The sequence below is a fragment of the Nicotiana attenuata genome, chromosome 11, assembly GCF_001879085.1.
Source record: "Nicotiana attenuata strain UT chromosome 11, NIATTr2, whole genome shotgun sequence".
Taxonomy (NCBI): domain Eukaryota; kingdom Viridiplantae; phylum Streptophyta; class Magnoliopsida; order Solanales; family Solanaceae; genus Nicotiana; species Nicotiana attenuata.
The window spans coordinates 26,059,546-26,077,376 of NC_031999.1; positions in this window are offsets into that span (position 1 = coordinate 26,059,546).

Sequence of the window (17,831 nt, forward strand, 5' to 3'; positions counted from 1 at the left end):
TACCCATATTTAGCTAAAATTCGAAATTAAGGGTTAGGGTGTAGAATCTTACCTCAAGGATGAAAACCTAGTGTGTTTTTCCTTGTTAATCTTCAAAAGATTTGTGTAAGAATAGAAGGATGCCTTAATGAATATCACTTCTCACTCTAGAGCTCCCTCTCTCACTCTATAACATCATATTTTTGCTAAAAAATAACCCATTATGAGTATTTAATGAAGTTGGGTCGGGTTATAAAGATAGAATAATGGATAGTCCAAGATTCCAGACCGGGCTACAGGCCTGGGATCGCTAGCTTAAAGCCTGGTCTAGCCTGGCTTTACCCAGGACCCCCAGCTTAAAGCCTGGTCTAGCCTGGCTTTATCCAAGCCTCGCCAGCTTAGAGCCTGGTCTAGCCTGGCTTTTTCCAAGCCTCGCCAGCTTAAAGCCTCATCCAGCCTGGCTAAAGCCTGGCCTAGCTGTGACTAAAAATATCACCTCCCCAACGCATTGTTCAACCCAAAACTCTCAAAATGCAACATATTAGCCTACCTTGACACCACAAAACCTTAATCTACATAATGAAGTTTTCCGAGGCCTTACATTCTCCCCCGCTTAGGATCATTGGTCCTCGAATGAGAAGAAAGTTCTGCCTCCTAACACATAACATAACTTATCTCTTCTTTCGCACAGCTAAATCTCCCACATTTTTACCAACTCTCAAATTTTCCAAAAATTTCGGTAGAATTTCCTTTTTTATTGGGTCTATCCACCTGTCACAGAATCCAAGAAACCAATCCTAACAACATATACATAACACAGTGATATAACATAACTCAAGACAACACGACAATAGCCTCACGACCTATCATATAACCAAAAGGAACACCTCTAACATTTACTGCACATGTGATACAAAATTCATAGGCGACAGTTTCACAGAAAGATTACATAGCTATTCAAACAAATGAGGGTACTTCTTCTTCATTTTCCTCAGCTTCCCAAGTGGCCTCCTCAACTTGCTGGTTTCGCCATAACACTTTTACAGAGGCAATTTCTTTATTTCTTAGCTTTCGGACTTGCCTATCAAGAATAGAAACTGGAATTTCTTTATATGAAAGTTCTTCATCAACCTCTATAGTATCAACTGGTAAAATAGCCGATGAATCTCCAACAACCTTCTTCAACATAGACACATGGAATACCGGGTGCACTAATGACATTTCAGGTAGTAGCTCGAGCTTGTACGCCACCTGACCGATCCACTGAATGATTTTGTACGGCCCGACATACCTCGGACTCAATTTCCCTTTCTTTCTAAACCGCATTACGCCCTTCATGGGGGAGACCTTCAAGAATACCCAATCATCTTCTTTGAACTCCAAGTCCCTACGACGAATATTCGAATAGGACTTCTGACGACTCTGAGCCGTTTTCAATCGTTCCTTTATGATCTTAACCTTCTCCATAGCCCGATGCACGAGGTATGATCTTATCAGTTCGGCTTCCCCAATCTCGAACAGTCCAATGGGAGATCTACATCTCTTACCATATAAAACCTCGAACGGTGCCATCTGAATACTAGCATGATAACTGTTGTTGTAGGAAAATTATACGAGCGGTAAATGAGCATCCCAGCTACCCTGGAAGTCAAAAACATAAGCCCGCAACATATCCTCAAGTGTCTGAATACCGCGTGTCCGTCGGTCTGCGGATGAAAGGCTGTACTAATATTCACCTGAGTACCCAAACCTTGCTGAAATTTCTTCAAAAAATTAGCCATGAACTATGCGCCTCAATCAGAAATGATAGAAACTGGGGTGCCATGCAACCTCACCATTTCCTTGATATACAACTGAGAATACTGTTCTGCTGTGGTGGTAGATTTAACGGGCAAAAAGTGTGCTGATTTTCTGAGTTGATCCATGATTACCCAAATTGAGTCGAACTTGCGCAGAGTGCGCGATAGTCCTACCACAAAATCCATATTAATCATTTCCCATTTCCACATTGGAATTTCTATGATCTGTGCCAACCCTCCGAGCCTTTGGTGTTCGGCCTTCACTTGCTGACAACTTGGACATTTTTCCACAAAGTCCGCTACACTCCTCTTCATATCATTCCACCAACACACTTCTTCAATATCATGATACATCTTCGTAGAGCCTGGGTGCCCGAAATATTTAGAAGTGTGAGCCTCAATTATTATTCTCTCTCGAAGACCGTCTATATTTATAACACATAGCCGCCCATGGTACCGTTGAGTACCATCATCCATCCCAAGAGAGAAAAAAAAATGGTCATATGTCTATGAATCCCCTCCTTCAACTGTACCACCAATAGATCGTCGTATTGATTTTCTTTGACTTCAAAAACAAACGACGATTCAGCCTTATTTTGCACAATTACCCTTCCTTCACTTGAGATCCTCCTCAATTCTTCAACAACGACTTTTGGTTTTACTCTTAAGTGTAAGACTTAGTCCACCTGATTCCATACTCGATGAGTAGCTGACCTCATTCCCCGTATTATAGCTACCAATAGAGTTTGCTGATATTGCGGCTTAAGAGTTACCATGTTAAACATGTCTGGTTCGTAACAAGTGTTCATCCTCTTTCAATCTATTTCAAACCTTTCATTTGCCCTTTGGGTAGATTTTGTTGTCTTTCCCTTTTTGATCGCACTTTTGGCTTGGACAATATGCTCGTACCATCTTTTCTTTCTAACTGGAACATTCATTCCCATTCCATTTTGCTCATATTGCATAATTAATAGCCTTATTGTGCCGCACACTTGTCTGCCTCCAATGAACTTGTAATATCATTGTGCCTGGATTAATCAGTTTACCATACCACAACTTCACCACCAATAGTCTCACTTTCCATTGTATGTAGACATGAACTCTCTCTAGATCATTTAGTTGATATTCAGTGTCACCCAAGTCGGTTGCATTACGGTTACTCCTTTATAACTTTTATTACCACTTATGCTCTAAGCGAGTCCACCATTCTGATACAAGATATTTTATGATAACCATGACCATCTCAATTTGTAGGTTTTCTCCCCATTTCTTCTCGCCTTATTCTTCCTAGCTAGTGAGTAGTCATGAACTCTTCCATATGTTACTTGGTCTTTTCCATTAGTGGTATTTCATCATGCTCACCTCTTAACTCTTGTTGGGATATCCGTGGGAAAGTGTGTTCATCCGCATATCACTTAACACTTCTTTGCTTGTAAGATTCTTTAGAGGCTCTCCATCAAGCCCAAATACCCTCTTGGGTTGTTATAGCATCACATTTATTTCTCCCACTCGTTATGCTTTCCTTAACTCCTTGGAACTTTCGTTAAATCGCAAATCTATGATTAACCCATTCTAAAAACTCTCAACCTTCCACATTTGACCTATAGTACTTCCTTATGTTCCATTGTTCCTAACCCTCTAACAAGTATAAAATCCCTTTACAAACATACTCTTAGTTTCTAGGATCATTGACCCTATCATTCACATTGCCATGTATGCAGAATTTACCTTCCTTAACCTTTCACATTTTTGGGGGTACTAGTGAGCTATCATTAATATATCCTTTCAGAGAATCATGTTACCCATTATCACTTTTCTAGACTATGCATGTCTTCAACAAAATATTCAAACATCATAGTTACATGGTCTTACTCTCGTTTCATTGTATTTAAGTGGCCTCACTATGGCCCTTCCTCCCCCACTTGGGGCGAATGTCCCGGATTTCGATACAAATCTTGAATTTAGCAACTCCAGAGACATATGTCTCATGTCTCTATCCCTCATATATATGTTCAACTATTAGGGAGATTTAAGTCACCATGGTATTAACCTCATAAGTTCTCTACTCTTATTCAACCACACGGTCTTGGGATTCCAATTCCTCATTTCAATATCCTTTAGGAGTGTAATATCACTTCGTACATTATGGATTTTTATATAGTTCGTAGTATAGGGGCCTTCTCATCGTGTGTTCAATTGACTCTCCTTTCATATCTTCTTGTCTCCTAGGAGAGACTTGCACTCTCATCATTAATCTCCTGGTCATGCCACCCATATATCACGTGCTTATATAACCAATTTTCTTTCACACCTTAGGATCATTTACATACTTCCCACACTACCCACATATGCTATTCAAGCTTACATATCACTTATCAATTCAATGTTTCTTTGGAGGTGGTAATCATTTTAAACACTTTTCTCGAATAATTTATGCTCATGGTACTATGTACTTATCCTATATGCCCATACCATTCGTTCAACAAGACACACGTGCCATCTCCTTAATATTCATGCCTTTGCCCATTGGTCATGCCATAAGTTAACATTACTTGGAACAGACGAAAGAACGTTTAAACTTACCTTGAATCTCAACGCACGATTTAGAGGACAATCTTACAGTCAGCCTTTATCACACGATCTGGAGTGTTAAAGAAGGGTAACATTCCTAAATGTCCATGTCGCCTCCAACTTATAGATGTGGTTGACAACAACGCGATAAGAAGGACTCCATTAGACACGGCTCCGAGACATCCTAGGACACTTCAAAGTCTTAGGCTCTGATACCAAGTTTGTCACGCCCCAAGTTCAGGAGACACAACCGGCGCTCAACCGAGAGAACCCGGCCGAGCAAGCCTACTAATTCCTACCCAGCTCACATACGCTCAAGAGAAGACGTGATTCCATTAATTAGACAATAAGAGATCATACAAGTACATTACTAAGCCATTCCATTATTCACATCGTTGTTTAGTTTTCAAAATACATACACCTTACTATTTAGTGGAACAATAATCCAAACACAACCTCAACCTTTGACCTTCCCAACACCCATATACAACCCACATAATGTCTATGGAGCCTCTAAGTAGGTACAAAAGAAAGTACCACAAAAGTCCTGGCAATAAGGCCCTGGCTATACCTCAAAATGTGGCAATCACATATACAAAAGATGTATTACATGACCCCGGGAAGAAGTGGGGCTCACCAAGACTGCTGGGAAGATGAAAGCAAGCACCTCTAGCTACGATCAACTCTGTCGGCTATTGAACCACCTACATCCATGAAAAGATGTAGCACCCTCGGCAAAAGGGGCGTTAGACCTGCAGAATAGTACTAGTATGTAAACCTAAACACCAATCTTAATAGTACGAATAATGAAAAAAGAAAATCAAGAAGGGAGGTCGTCATGATATACAATAAGAGCTTCAACACATATCAAAACAACAAGTAAGGATCACATAATTTCCCGACAAGTTCCCATCTTATTTAGGTTTGATAATCTTAGTGCCATGTGCAACAATCCACAATACCACCGTGTTCCTACATGGAGTCCAATCTTGACACGACCGGCTAGGTCATCTTATTTGAGACGTCATCAATTTCCATAATTTCAATCAATCAATTCAGCACAGTTACCACCATGTGTGTGGCATGGTGTCCGATCACGCCCAGATCGGCTAGGCCATCTCACTTGAGTCATTATCCCTTTAATCGTTCATCACAATTCACATTTCCTTTCGATCTTTCATTTTATGGCACGGGTAACCTCATATATCACATCGTTCTTGGCCTTTGGCTGTATTTCACAATTCATGTTTCCTTTTTACACATTCAACAACATCATCATAGCAACAATAAGGCCTATCATGTAAGGCATGTTCACACGCAAGGGAAAAGCACAGAAATTCTAAACATACAGAGACTTCACATGTGAATTGGCACAAAAACCATTATTCAATTTCTTGACATGAGTTCTTAACCTTCCTCACACATATCCTACATTGTCAAACATACTCACATAGGAAGATCAGACATGATAAGCAGTTAGACAATCATTGAACATGAATCTATCAACATAACACAATAGGGCAAACGATTCTAGTATGATCAATTCAGGGACTTACACCAATTTCACAGATGCCAGGGTTCGATTATAAGAAGATGGGAGGTTTATCCATACATACCTCAATAGAGCTTTCCTTAATACTTTAAAGGGCGGGGGGGGGGGGGGTTCGGAATCAGCAACTTCGATCTATTTTAGCAATATCACAAAATGCGACCCAAAATTAGGAGAATGATGTGTAATTCTAGCTCACTAAAGCATTCTACCAAACATTATGTGTGCATTGCGTTTCAAGACTCTTTTTGTGTAAAATTATATCTCACACCCCAATCTTTAACATTTATAGCTCACAATCTCCCTATACCATTTCATCATACATGCATGCAAGATAATAACTCCAATACCCACAAACATTCATGATAATTACCAAGATTTAGCTAAAATTCGAAATTAAGGGTTAGAGTGTAGAATCTTACCTCAAGGATGAAAATGTAGTGTGTTTTTCCTTGTGAATCTTCAAAGATTTGTTTAAGAATTGAAGGATGCCTTATTGAAGATCACTTTCTCACTCTAGGGCTCCCTCTCTCACTCTATAACATCAGATTTTTGCTAAAAAATGACCCATTACGAGTATTTAATGAAATTGGGTCGGGTTATAAAGATAGAAGAACGGATAGTCCAAGATTCCGGACCGGGCTACAAGCCTGGCGTCGCCAGCTTAAAGCCTAGTCTAGCCTAGCTTTATCCTGGCCTCGCCAGCCTAAAGCCTGGTCTAGCCTGGCTTTATCCAGTCCTCGCCAGCTTAAAGCCTGGTCTAGCCTGGCTTTATCTAGGCCTCGCCACCTTAAAGCTTGGTTCAGCCTGGCTTTAGCCTGGCTAAAGCCTGGCCTAGCCGTGACGAAAACTTTCAACTCCCCAATGCATTGTTCAACCCAAAACTCCGAAAATGCAACATTTTAGCCTACCTTGACACCACAAAACCTTACTTTATATAGTGAGGTTTTCCGGGGCCTTACAAGTAGCCATATTCGGGTGTGCTTAATCTCTTAACTGATTTAGGGATGATTCAATTGGGAAGTCTTGTTAGTGTTTGGAAGAAGCTACTATAGAATCATTACATGTGGCTAATTAACATAAACTCGCTTATATTTGTAAAATCGTGAAATACGTTGGATCGTTACCTGAATGTAATTCCCCGTGTATCCATACTTGTAGCCATTGGTCATTTTACTTGCTTTCTAGGTTAGTTTACATTTTTGCATTTAGGTATAAATAATTTCTAAAAAGAATTCTAAGTGTTTGGCACTGCATAACAAGTGATAATTCTCTTACACTGCTAATTGCCTACATATTATTCTTTGTGGGATTCGACCCCGACTCATAGTTGGGTAAATTATATTGCATGCGACCGTGTCCATTTACTTTTTAGTAGTGAATTTGGACGTCATCATGACTCTATTCTCTAAGTCAAGAGAAAGTTTCTTTGGTTCATAAGTGTAGGACCCAAGTCCTTCTAATGCATTCACTGATTCCATGTATCCCTCCATGTGTTCACCATAAAAATTCACCAAAATAGCCGCCAACGCCTTACCAAGGCATTGTTTTTACATTTTCATCTTGATTGCGTCTTCTACCTCATCTACAACATCAATTACTCAGATGCTTTCATATGCATGTTGCAACTTCATACCCTTACTCTCTTGAATGGTAACCTCTTCGTCATTAACTCGGAATTTGATCTCATTTCGTTCCGAATCCATAAGTGCCCTTCCGGTAGTAAGGAATGGTCTCGCCAAGATGAATGTGGTTTCTTTGTCAACAGCACAATCAAGGATCACAAAGTCGGCGAGGAGGAGGAACTTTCCCACTTTCACCAGAACATCATCAACAATCCCCATCGGTTTCTTTATTGATCGGCCCTTTGCAACCTCATACTTGTCGGCCTCGGTATACCTAACCCACATTGCTTGTAAATATCAAGAGGCATTAAATTGATGTTAGCCCCATTATCACAAAGAGCTCTTGCAAAATCGTGCAACCCAATATTTTATGAAATGGTAACAGCTCACGGGTCTTCTTTCTTTTCAACTGTGGTTGTTGCAATGATGGAACTAACCTGGTGAGTCACATTCACCACTCCATTCTTGGTGGTTTTCTTCTTTGTGATCAAGTCTTTCAAATACTTAGCAAAACCCGGCATCTCTTGAAATGCTTTCACAAATGGAATATTCACCGATAATTTCTTGAGAATTTCATATAACTTCTCGAGTTTTCTATCATCAACTTTCCTAGAACGTACTTGAGGAAAAGGAGGAGGAGGTCTAGGAATTAGTGCTAGAGTTTTGGTGTCTCTTACACCTTTTTCTTAACCTCTTCCAGGTTCACTTCTTGAATTTTCACCTCTTCTTGGACTTTTTCACCTTCAACAACAATTGGCACCTCAACTTGTGCCTCGACTTATTGTTCGAAATCTTCCACTTCGACCACTTGTTCATTCTCTCTTTGAACTATTTTCCCACTCCGAGTTATGATTGCCATACAATGAGAAGTTGGGCTGCTCCTACTACCTTTTGGGTTTGAAATTGTGTCACTTGGGAGTGTGCCCTTTTGCTTTTGATTTTGCACTCTTGAGAGATCTCTCATTTGCATCTCCAAATTTTGAATGGATGCGCTATGAGAACCTACAAGCTTGGTCATATTCCTCATTGAAATGTTAGATCTTTCTTGATATTGCAATACTCATTCAAGCATGTTTTCCAACTTGGAATCACTTGAAGAACTTTCCTTCCAATGCGGAGAGTTGGAATATTGCCCTTTTGGTGGAACATAGGGGTTTGAACTCCAATTTGAAAAGTTGTTGTTGTTACACAAATTCCCTTGATTTGAACTAGTCATTTCGCCACTGTTGGTGGCCTTGCCCTTGCGGGTTAGGCCTCCGTTAGTTTTGTTGTCATGAACCTTGGTAGGGTTGCCTTTGATAACTTTCTTGAGAGTTGTTGACCTAATTTGCTTCCTCGTAATCCTCATTTGATGTGGGTTGAACATCTTCCACCACATTCACCTTCTTTGTTTGCCTTTCAGTGAACATCTTCGTCAATACATTGGCGTTGGTGGCAAGCCCGACAGTTACTTGATCTCTTTCTTGGTTCTCCTTAATCATGTTGGTCAGGGATGGAGTACCATATGCAATTCCACCCGTGGTGTCCCCTGAGTGCCAAGCTTGGTTATGATTTTCCATTTTGTCAAGGATTTGTGTGATCCTCGCAAATGTTTTATCCATAAAAGATCTATCAGCTGCAGTTTTGGCTATAGATTAATTCATAGGATCCAAGCCCATGTAAAATTTCTCCAACAAGATAGTATTCGGAAAACCATGATCCGGCGGCCTCACTAAATATAGCTTGAATCGATTCCATGCCTCATGTAGGTGTTCTCCCGGTAATTTGTTGAAAAATAAAATTTTATCCCGGAGCTCAGACTTCTTGCTTTGCGGGAGCCATTTAGCTAGGAAAGCTTGGACGAGTTCAAGCCAAGAATGAATGGAATTTGGTGGTAGATTTTGGATACATGTCCTTGCCTCTCCAGCCAGTGAGTACTTGAACACCCTCAGTCTTAGGGCATCATCTGAAACGTTGTTCTGCTTGTGCAGTGCATACACAACCAAGAAGTTTCTTAGATGTTGTGCCGGATCATCATAGGTGGAATTTCTGAAAACCCCCTCTGCTTTGAGAACTAGGATTAAACCGTGTTCCAACTTGAAAGTGGCAACATCAAGTCTTGGAGGGACAATGGCATTTGTATCCTCAACGTGCTCGTTGATATCCGCAAAAGGATTCTCTTCTTCGTCATACTCGGCCATGTTTTCCTAGTAACAACAAGCAAATCAAGCAAAGTGTGATGGAATAGAAGAAGACGTAAAGTAAAGCACACACTAAGTAGTAATTTCAAAACCGTATTCCTCAGCAACAACGCCAAAATTTGATACGCTCAAATTACACTTAAATAAATAGTGTAAGGCGGTCGGTGTCAAATATAATAATCCAACAAGGTTAGGGTTGAATCCAATAGGGAATAGGTGTAAAAAGGTTACTTGAATAGTGTGAAACTTGACTTAAGTCGTAATTCACCTCCTATAGGTTAATGCGAGAATGATATAATTGTGAATTAACAAGATAACAATTTCGTTGTGAGAATGTAATTAATATCATTAAGGAAACCAAGGTTGTGTCCCCATCAATGGAGTGTAATGTTATCAGTGTGAATATGATATATATTTAATGGAAGGTCCTTTGATATGCAAATGGTTTCTAAAAGGCTACCAATTATTTCCCAATAGTTGGATAGTATTTTCTCTTTATGATTTTCCCAAATATAAAAGAGATGCAATTAAGAATAATCCATTTATGCCAAGTAGAACCCACTTATTCCTAAGCGATTCTATGAAACAAGGTTTAAAGCCTTGAGTTCTTCATATTCACTTCTACCAAACCCTTTAAAAATTCTACCTACAAAAAAAATATTGCCCAGTTCAAAGAGTCATCCCTTGGAAACAACTGTGGCCATAAGAAAAACCATGGGGGATTATTTTTACCTAATTATTTATTTATTTATTTTCATATTTTTTCAACACACATACAATAACACAACTAAAATAGCATAGGAACACCCAAATAGTCTCTTCAACCCCACATAAAATTATGCATTGTCCCCAATGCATACCCACAAATATACGAGGGTAAAACAAACTCCCTGGTAGGCTAAAGGCTGACGCATTAGCATTTCATGGGATACTCAGACTTCTCCCGGGCATTGGTCTTTCGTGCGGGCACCTCACACTTAGTTCCAACAATCTGGTTTGTTGTTGCATCCTTCCAATGGCTTTTCTTTCCATGCTTCTAGAAAATTAAAAATGGAAACTACAAAAATAACACAATAGAAATAAATTAGAAATTATAGAAAGCGGTAAAATTGGGTTGCCTCCCATCAAGCGCATGATTTAACATCGGTGCACGACGTAAACCACTTTTTGCCTCGAACTCGATCTTATAAATTGAATCCCCAATTTGGCATCAAGTTTTCGACTGTGCTCTAGGTGTGGAGGAACAAATCTAACTGGCCCAAGAAACCAATGTAGCATTCTGCACTTCTTGGCCTTTACCTGAGGTGAGTAATCGTGATTTTCTGGCAAAAAAAATTCTAGAATGTAGGCACCTTGTCTCCTCAATTGGCTCAGGTGACTCTATTTCCATATCATCATCTACACAGAATGTGAAAAAGTGCTTGGAGTGAGGACAAATGCGCTCAAACTGAAAATCTACAGGCTTATTCACATCCTCTTAAGGACAAAAACTAGAGTTAACTAAAATTGCATCTTCAATATTCTCGGTTGACTCTAGTAACACTACTTCAACATGGGCATCCTTAATTTTCAGTTGGATAGATTATTGGTGTTCTACTCTGGCCTCCTCCACTAGCACCTCAATTTTTGTATCTAATTCACGCTCTTCTTGGATACTATCCACAATATTGGCTTGTTCAGTATTAAATGCTTCAACCAGTTGACTCACTTATGCCTCTAGGCTGTGAATAGTTTCCTCTCGACTTTCTATCTGCAGCTGTCTTTTACTATTTTGTTCCACAAGGCACTTTAACATATCCTTGATCTCTTTTAGGTCATCATCCCTAGGTTCTTTGTTCCTATTAACTTCACAAGAAAAAGAAGAACCATCAAAGTAAGGGGTTGGGGGAAGATAAGAAATATAAGCACAACAATGAAAGTGACCATCTTATCCACCACACATATCACACATATTCCACACATAAGATTAAGTTGGTGCACATAACTCGCTCTCGGGAATATTTTGATGGTTTTGCCATGGGTGGTTTCTTGCATAATAAGCATTAGAAGATCAATAGTAGAACTACCAACATCAAAACTCTCATAATTCCAAGATGTCATGTTTCTCAAATCAACAAGTAAAACAAAAATTTTAAAAAATCAAATACAAAAATAAAAAATATAAATAAAATAAAAGTTCAAACTTGAAACCTAGCAATATGTACACCTAAAGCTACACCGTTAGTTCCCCGGCAACGACGCCAAAATTAGCTCACGCCTAACTCTAGTCCTAAAAGGGATCAGCGATCACTACAAATATAATCAAGTCTAAAAGTTCAGAGTCGAATCCCACATAGAACTAAGGTTTAGCTACAACTGTTAAATATCACCAAGAAGACAAGCTTGAACAATTCCTAACTTATAGATATTAAGATTCTTGTATTTAACTAATTACTAACAAATTAAAATAGTAAATTAACAACTAAAGATACTAAGGCTCAAAGACAATATTAAGGAGGCCTAGAGTTATGATTTCCCCAATTGTCGGAATCCTTCCCGCTACGTCTTCTATATTTTGCCTAAGAATTCTCTAACAATCGTGGGCGCTCTGAGTGTCGTAATATTCTCCCGGTTAACTTCAAAAATTTACTAGACATATTGTCACGCCCCAACCTCGGGAGGCACGGTTGGCGCTCAATCGAGTGAACCCAACTGAGCAAGCCTTACCAGACACTTTCTACCCATCTCAATACGATTAAGGGATCCAATTCCCTTTAGTTTAATTAGACAATAAAAAGGGGTTGTACCTTAAACATGGATAGCTTATTTTATAACACAACCTTAAACTGTAGTTAGGCTTCCAAGATTTCATACAGTTATAGTTTAGAAGAAAGCAAGAGTACAAAGTTACAACATGGTTCATTGACCTATCCAATACCCGTACATAACCTACACAAACGTCTACGGAGCCTCTAAGGATACAAAAAAACAATGATAACAACGCCGGCAACAAGGCCCCGGCTATACCTCAAAATGGATATCTATAACAAAAGGTGTACAACATAACCCCTTGAAGGAGGAAGGAGCTCACCAAGATTTTTGAGAAGAGGATGCTCCGCTACACACGATCGGCACTATCCGCTATGGAGCCACCTACATTCATTTAAAAATGTAGTTCCCCCGGCAAAAGGGACGTTACTACCACTGAATAGTACTAGTATGTATAACTAAACACCAGCCTGTTAGAAAGAACAACCATACAAGAGTAAAGAGGAAATCGTAAAGACAACAAAGTTTCAAATAAGCACCATGCCAACAATATAAGGAGGTTCACATGATTTTCACATAGATTTTAAAATTTAAGATTGGAGCATCCCACACTGTTGCATCATTATCCATATTACCACCGCTTCCGTGAGTGGAGTGCGATCACGGCCCGATCGGCTAAGCCGTCTCCCTGAGACGTTACCATTATTTCATTCACACTTTCCAGTTTCAATCACCAATACATTACCACTATGTTTATATATATCATGGCGTCCGATCACGGCCCGATCGGCTAAGCCGTCTCCCCGAGACGTTACCATTTTCCGTTATTCATCTCACACCAATCTTTGGTTACATAAGTATAGTTTACCGACACTTGGGGCAAAAATTTCCACATTCCATAACCCATGCTTTACCTCTTTCCCATTTTAAACATTTACTTTGCCACTTAAAGTTATAGGCATATACAAAAGCACTTTATGTCTTAAGCATAGAGGGAAATTCGTCAAGTTTGGCATGACAGTTAGGCATTTCGCACATAATTCATGTTCTCCACATATCTTCCATTTACAAGAATAACACATTAAACACCTAAGGAATTACCTACCTCATACATTTTAACAACATCGATTCACTTAACATAACAAGCATTTCATCAATTACGTTTCAAACATAGAACACTTACACGAGCACCATGAAAGCTCAATTTCTAAGAGGAGGGGGTTTTAGCCATACATACCTCAATAAAGCTTTTCCCTAATTCTTATAAAATTCCGGGACTCTTAGCACTTCAATCTATTGTATAAGAATTACAATTAAACCAAGAATTAGTGACGAGATTAAGATTCTAGCTCGTTTGAGCATATCATCAAACATCGAAGGTGCATTGTGATATTAGCCCCCTTTTTGAAAGAAATTTCTTTAATAATATACCTCAATTGTTGTCTCTTTAGTTCTCATCCTCCCCGCACCCCATTATCTCTTGTGCATGCAAAATTACTAGCCTTTTACCCATGTACCCAGTTGCTAATTATCTATTTTAACATAAATTTTGAAATTATTGATGAGGGTACAGTTCTTACCTCTTAGGATGAAGACCTAGTAACTTCAATTGACAATCTTCGAGGATTTAGGGCAAGGATTTAGAGAGAACTTGATGAAAATTACTCCTTCTCACTCTAGAACTCTCTCCCTCTGTCTATGTCGTGAAAAATAGCAGAAAAATGGTCTATTGGGGTGTTTTTAATGGTATGAGGTCGGGTTTTAAAAATTAGTAAATAGGAGCCCCGAGTCAGATCTGCTATCGCAAAGTTGACATGTGGCCCGCATAATGGACCGAAAAAATGCTCCCCAAAACATGAACACACTGTCTGGGTATGCGGGAGAATTGCGGTCCGCATACTGGTTCTGCGGTCGCACAATGCACCGTAGAACTGCCCCTTACAAAATCCCAAGGGAATTATGCGACGACTATGCGGCCCGCATATCGGTTATGCGATCGCATAATTGACCGCATAGTTGACCTCAAATTTGACCAACACACTGACTCACTTTGCGGCGACTATGCGGTCCGCATACCCGATATGCGACCGCATTCTCGATCGCAGAATCGCACTTTTCTAGAAAACATTATTTCTTGACTTTTTACGCATCTCTAACACATATTGCTAATTTGGCACTGCGAGCTTTCGGGATTAGAGTAAAAATCTCTCACGGGCCTCACATTCTCCCCCACTTAGGATCATTCGTCCCCAAATGAGGATTAAGGTTCACTCATGTGCAATCTTTATGCAGTCTCAGTTTCTCACAATCATGGAACACCTCGATAGCCCCGAATTTGGCTAACTCCCTAAATTTCTAAAAATTTTGCCAGAGTTTCCTTTGTATCTAGGCCTATCCACCTGTCAGAGAGCCCCAGAAAACATGTCCTAACAACATATACATAATCCATAGATACAACATAACCTGTGAAATATTAAGCATGGACACATAAGCAATCATATAACCAAGACGAAACAGAATAGTTTTACATAGATCGAATCAAGGATACAGATTTCATAGGGACTAAATGGTTAAAAGCTATTACATGGCTATACAAACAAATGTGGATACTTCCTTCTCATTTCTTCCACGGCTTTCCAAGTGGCTTCCTCAACCTGCTTGTTTCGCCATAACACCTTTACGGAGGCAATTTCCTTATTCCTCAATTCTGGTCCTGCCTGTAAAGAATGGCAACTGGAACTTCTTCATAGGACAGCTCTTCATTGACCTCAATAGTTTCAACTAGCACGATAGTGGATGGATCTCCCACTACTTTCTTCAACATAGACACATGAAAGACTGGGTGTACCAATGACATCTCAGGTGGCAACTCAAGCTTGTATGCCACTTGACCAATCCGCTGGATGATCTTGTACGGTCCGACATACCTTGGGCTCAATTTTCCTTTCTTCCCGAACCGCATGATACCCTTCATGGGGGAAACCTTCAAGAATACGCAATCATCTTCTTTGAATTCCAAATCCCTGCGACGAATGTCCGAATAAGACTTTTGGCGACTCTGAGCAGTTTTCAACCTTTCCCTAATAATTTTGACCATCTCCATGGCCTGGTGCACAAGGTATGGCCCTATCAATTTAGCTTCTCCAACCTCGAACCACCCAATGGGATACATACATCTTCTACCATACAGTGCCTTAAATGGTGCCATTTGGATACTAGCGTGGAAGCTATTGTTATAAGAAAACTCTATGAGTGGCAACTTATCATCCCAGCTGCATTTGAAATCAAGAGTACAAGCACGAAACATGTCCTCAAGCGTCTGAATAGTCCGCTCTGCTTGCCCATCAGTCTGGGGGTGAAAAGTTGTGCTAAGATTTACCTGCGTGCCCAAACCTTGCTGTAATTTCTTCCAAAAGTTGGCCGTGAACTGAGCCCCTTGATCTGAAATGATTGAGACTGGAGTACCATACAATCTGACTATTTCCTTGATATACAAATGAGCATACTATTCCGCTGTGTCGGTAGATTTGACTGGCAAGAAGTGCGCTGATTTTGTGAGTCTATCAACAATCACCCAAATTGAGTCAAACTTGCGCGGAGTGCGCGGCAACCCTACCACAAAATCCATATTGATCATCTCCCATTTCCACATTTGAATTTCAATGCTTTGAGCCAGTCCTCTGGGTCTTTGATGTTTAGCCTTCACTTGCTGACAGTTCGGGCATCTAGCGACAATGTCCGCCACATCCCTTTTTATGTTATTCCACCAATAGATTTCCTTGAGATCATGATACATTTTCGTAGAACCTGGGTGCACAGAATACCTAGAAGTGTGAGCTTCTGCCATGATTCTTTCCCGAAGACCGTCGATATCTGGAACACATAGGTGGCCTTGGTACCGTAGGGTACCATTATCCATGACCAGGGACAACGCCGTGGTCTTGTGTTTATGAATCACCCCTTTTAGTTGTACTAACAATGGGTCGTTGAATTGCTTTTCCTTCACCTCTGCCACAAGCGACGATTCGGCCCTATTCTGCACAATTACCCTTCAATAATTAGAGTCTGCAAGATGAACTCCCAAATTGGCCAATTGATGAGCCTCCCGGGCCAACAGCCTCTGATCTGCCCTCAAACGAGCCAAACTCCCCATAGATTTTCGGCTAAGAGCATCTGCCACAACATTAGCCTTCCCCGGGTGATAGAGAATATCAATGTCATAGTCCATGAGTAACTCTAGCCACCTCCTCTGCCTCAGATTCAGCTCCTTTTGCTTGAAAATATATTGAAGGCTCTTGTGGTCCGTGAATACATCCACATGGACCCCATATAGATAATGTCGCCAAATCTTTAGCGTGAACACCACTACCGCAAGCTCTAAGTCATGAGTTGGATAGTTCTTTTCATGATTCTTGAGATGCCTAGAAGCGTAGGCTATAAGCTTACCATGTTGCATCAACACACACCCAAGCCCGATCCTTGAAGCATCGCAATACACCACAAATCCCTCTGTACCTTCTGGCATGGTTAATACCGGTGCTGTAGTCAATCTTGTTTTCAATTCCTGGAAGCTCCTTTCACAAGCATCGGACCACTGGAACTTAACTGCTTTTTAGGTCAATTTGGTCAAGGGGGAGGCAAGAGTAGAAAATCCCTCCACAAACCTTCTGTATTACCCAGCCAAACCCAAGAAACTGCGAATCTCTGTTGGAGTGGTAGGCCTTGGCCAATTCTTCACTGCCGCAATCTTTTGAGGATAAACCATAATTCCTTCCCTGGAGATGACATAACCCAAGAACGTGACAGATTGAAGCCAAAATTCACATTTCCAAAACTTAGCATACAGTTTATGTTGCTGAAGGGTCTGCAGAACTGCCCTGAGATGGTTAGCATGATCTTCTTGACTTCGGGAATATACGAGAATATCGTCAATGAATACTATAATAAAGGAGTCTAGAAAAGGCTTGAACACTCGATTCATAAGATCCATGAAAGCTGCCGGAGCATTTGTAAGCCCAAAAGACATTACCAGAAATTCAAAGTGCCCATACCGAGTCCTGAAAGCTGTCTTTGGAATATCCTGCTCTCTTATCTTCAATTGATAATACCTAGAGCGCAAGTCAATCTTTGAAAAACACATAGCACCTTGCAATTGATCAAACAAGTCATCTAATCTAGGAAGGCGATATTTATTTTTGATGTGATTTGTTGAGTTGCCGGTAGTCAATACACATCCGTAGCGAACCATCTTTCTTCTTTACAAACAAGATCGGTGCGCCCCTCGGTGACACACTCGGCTGGATGAAACCCTTTTCTAGCAAATCCTTCAATTGTTCCTTTAGCTCTTTCAATTTAGCCGTGCCATTCTGTAAGGTGGAAC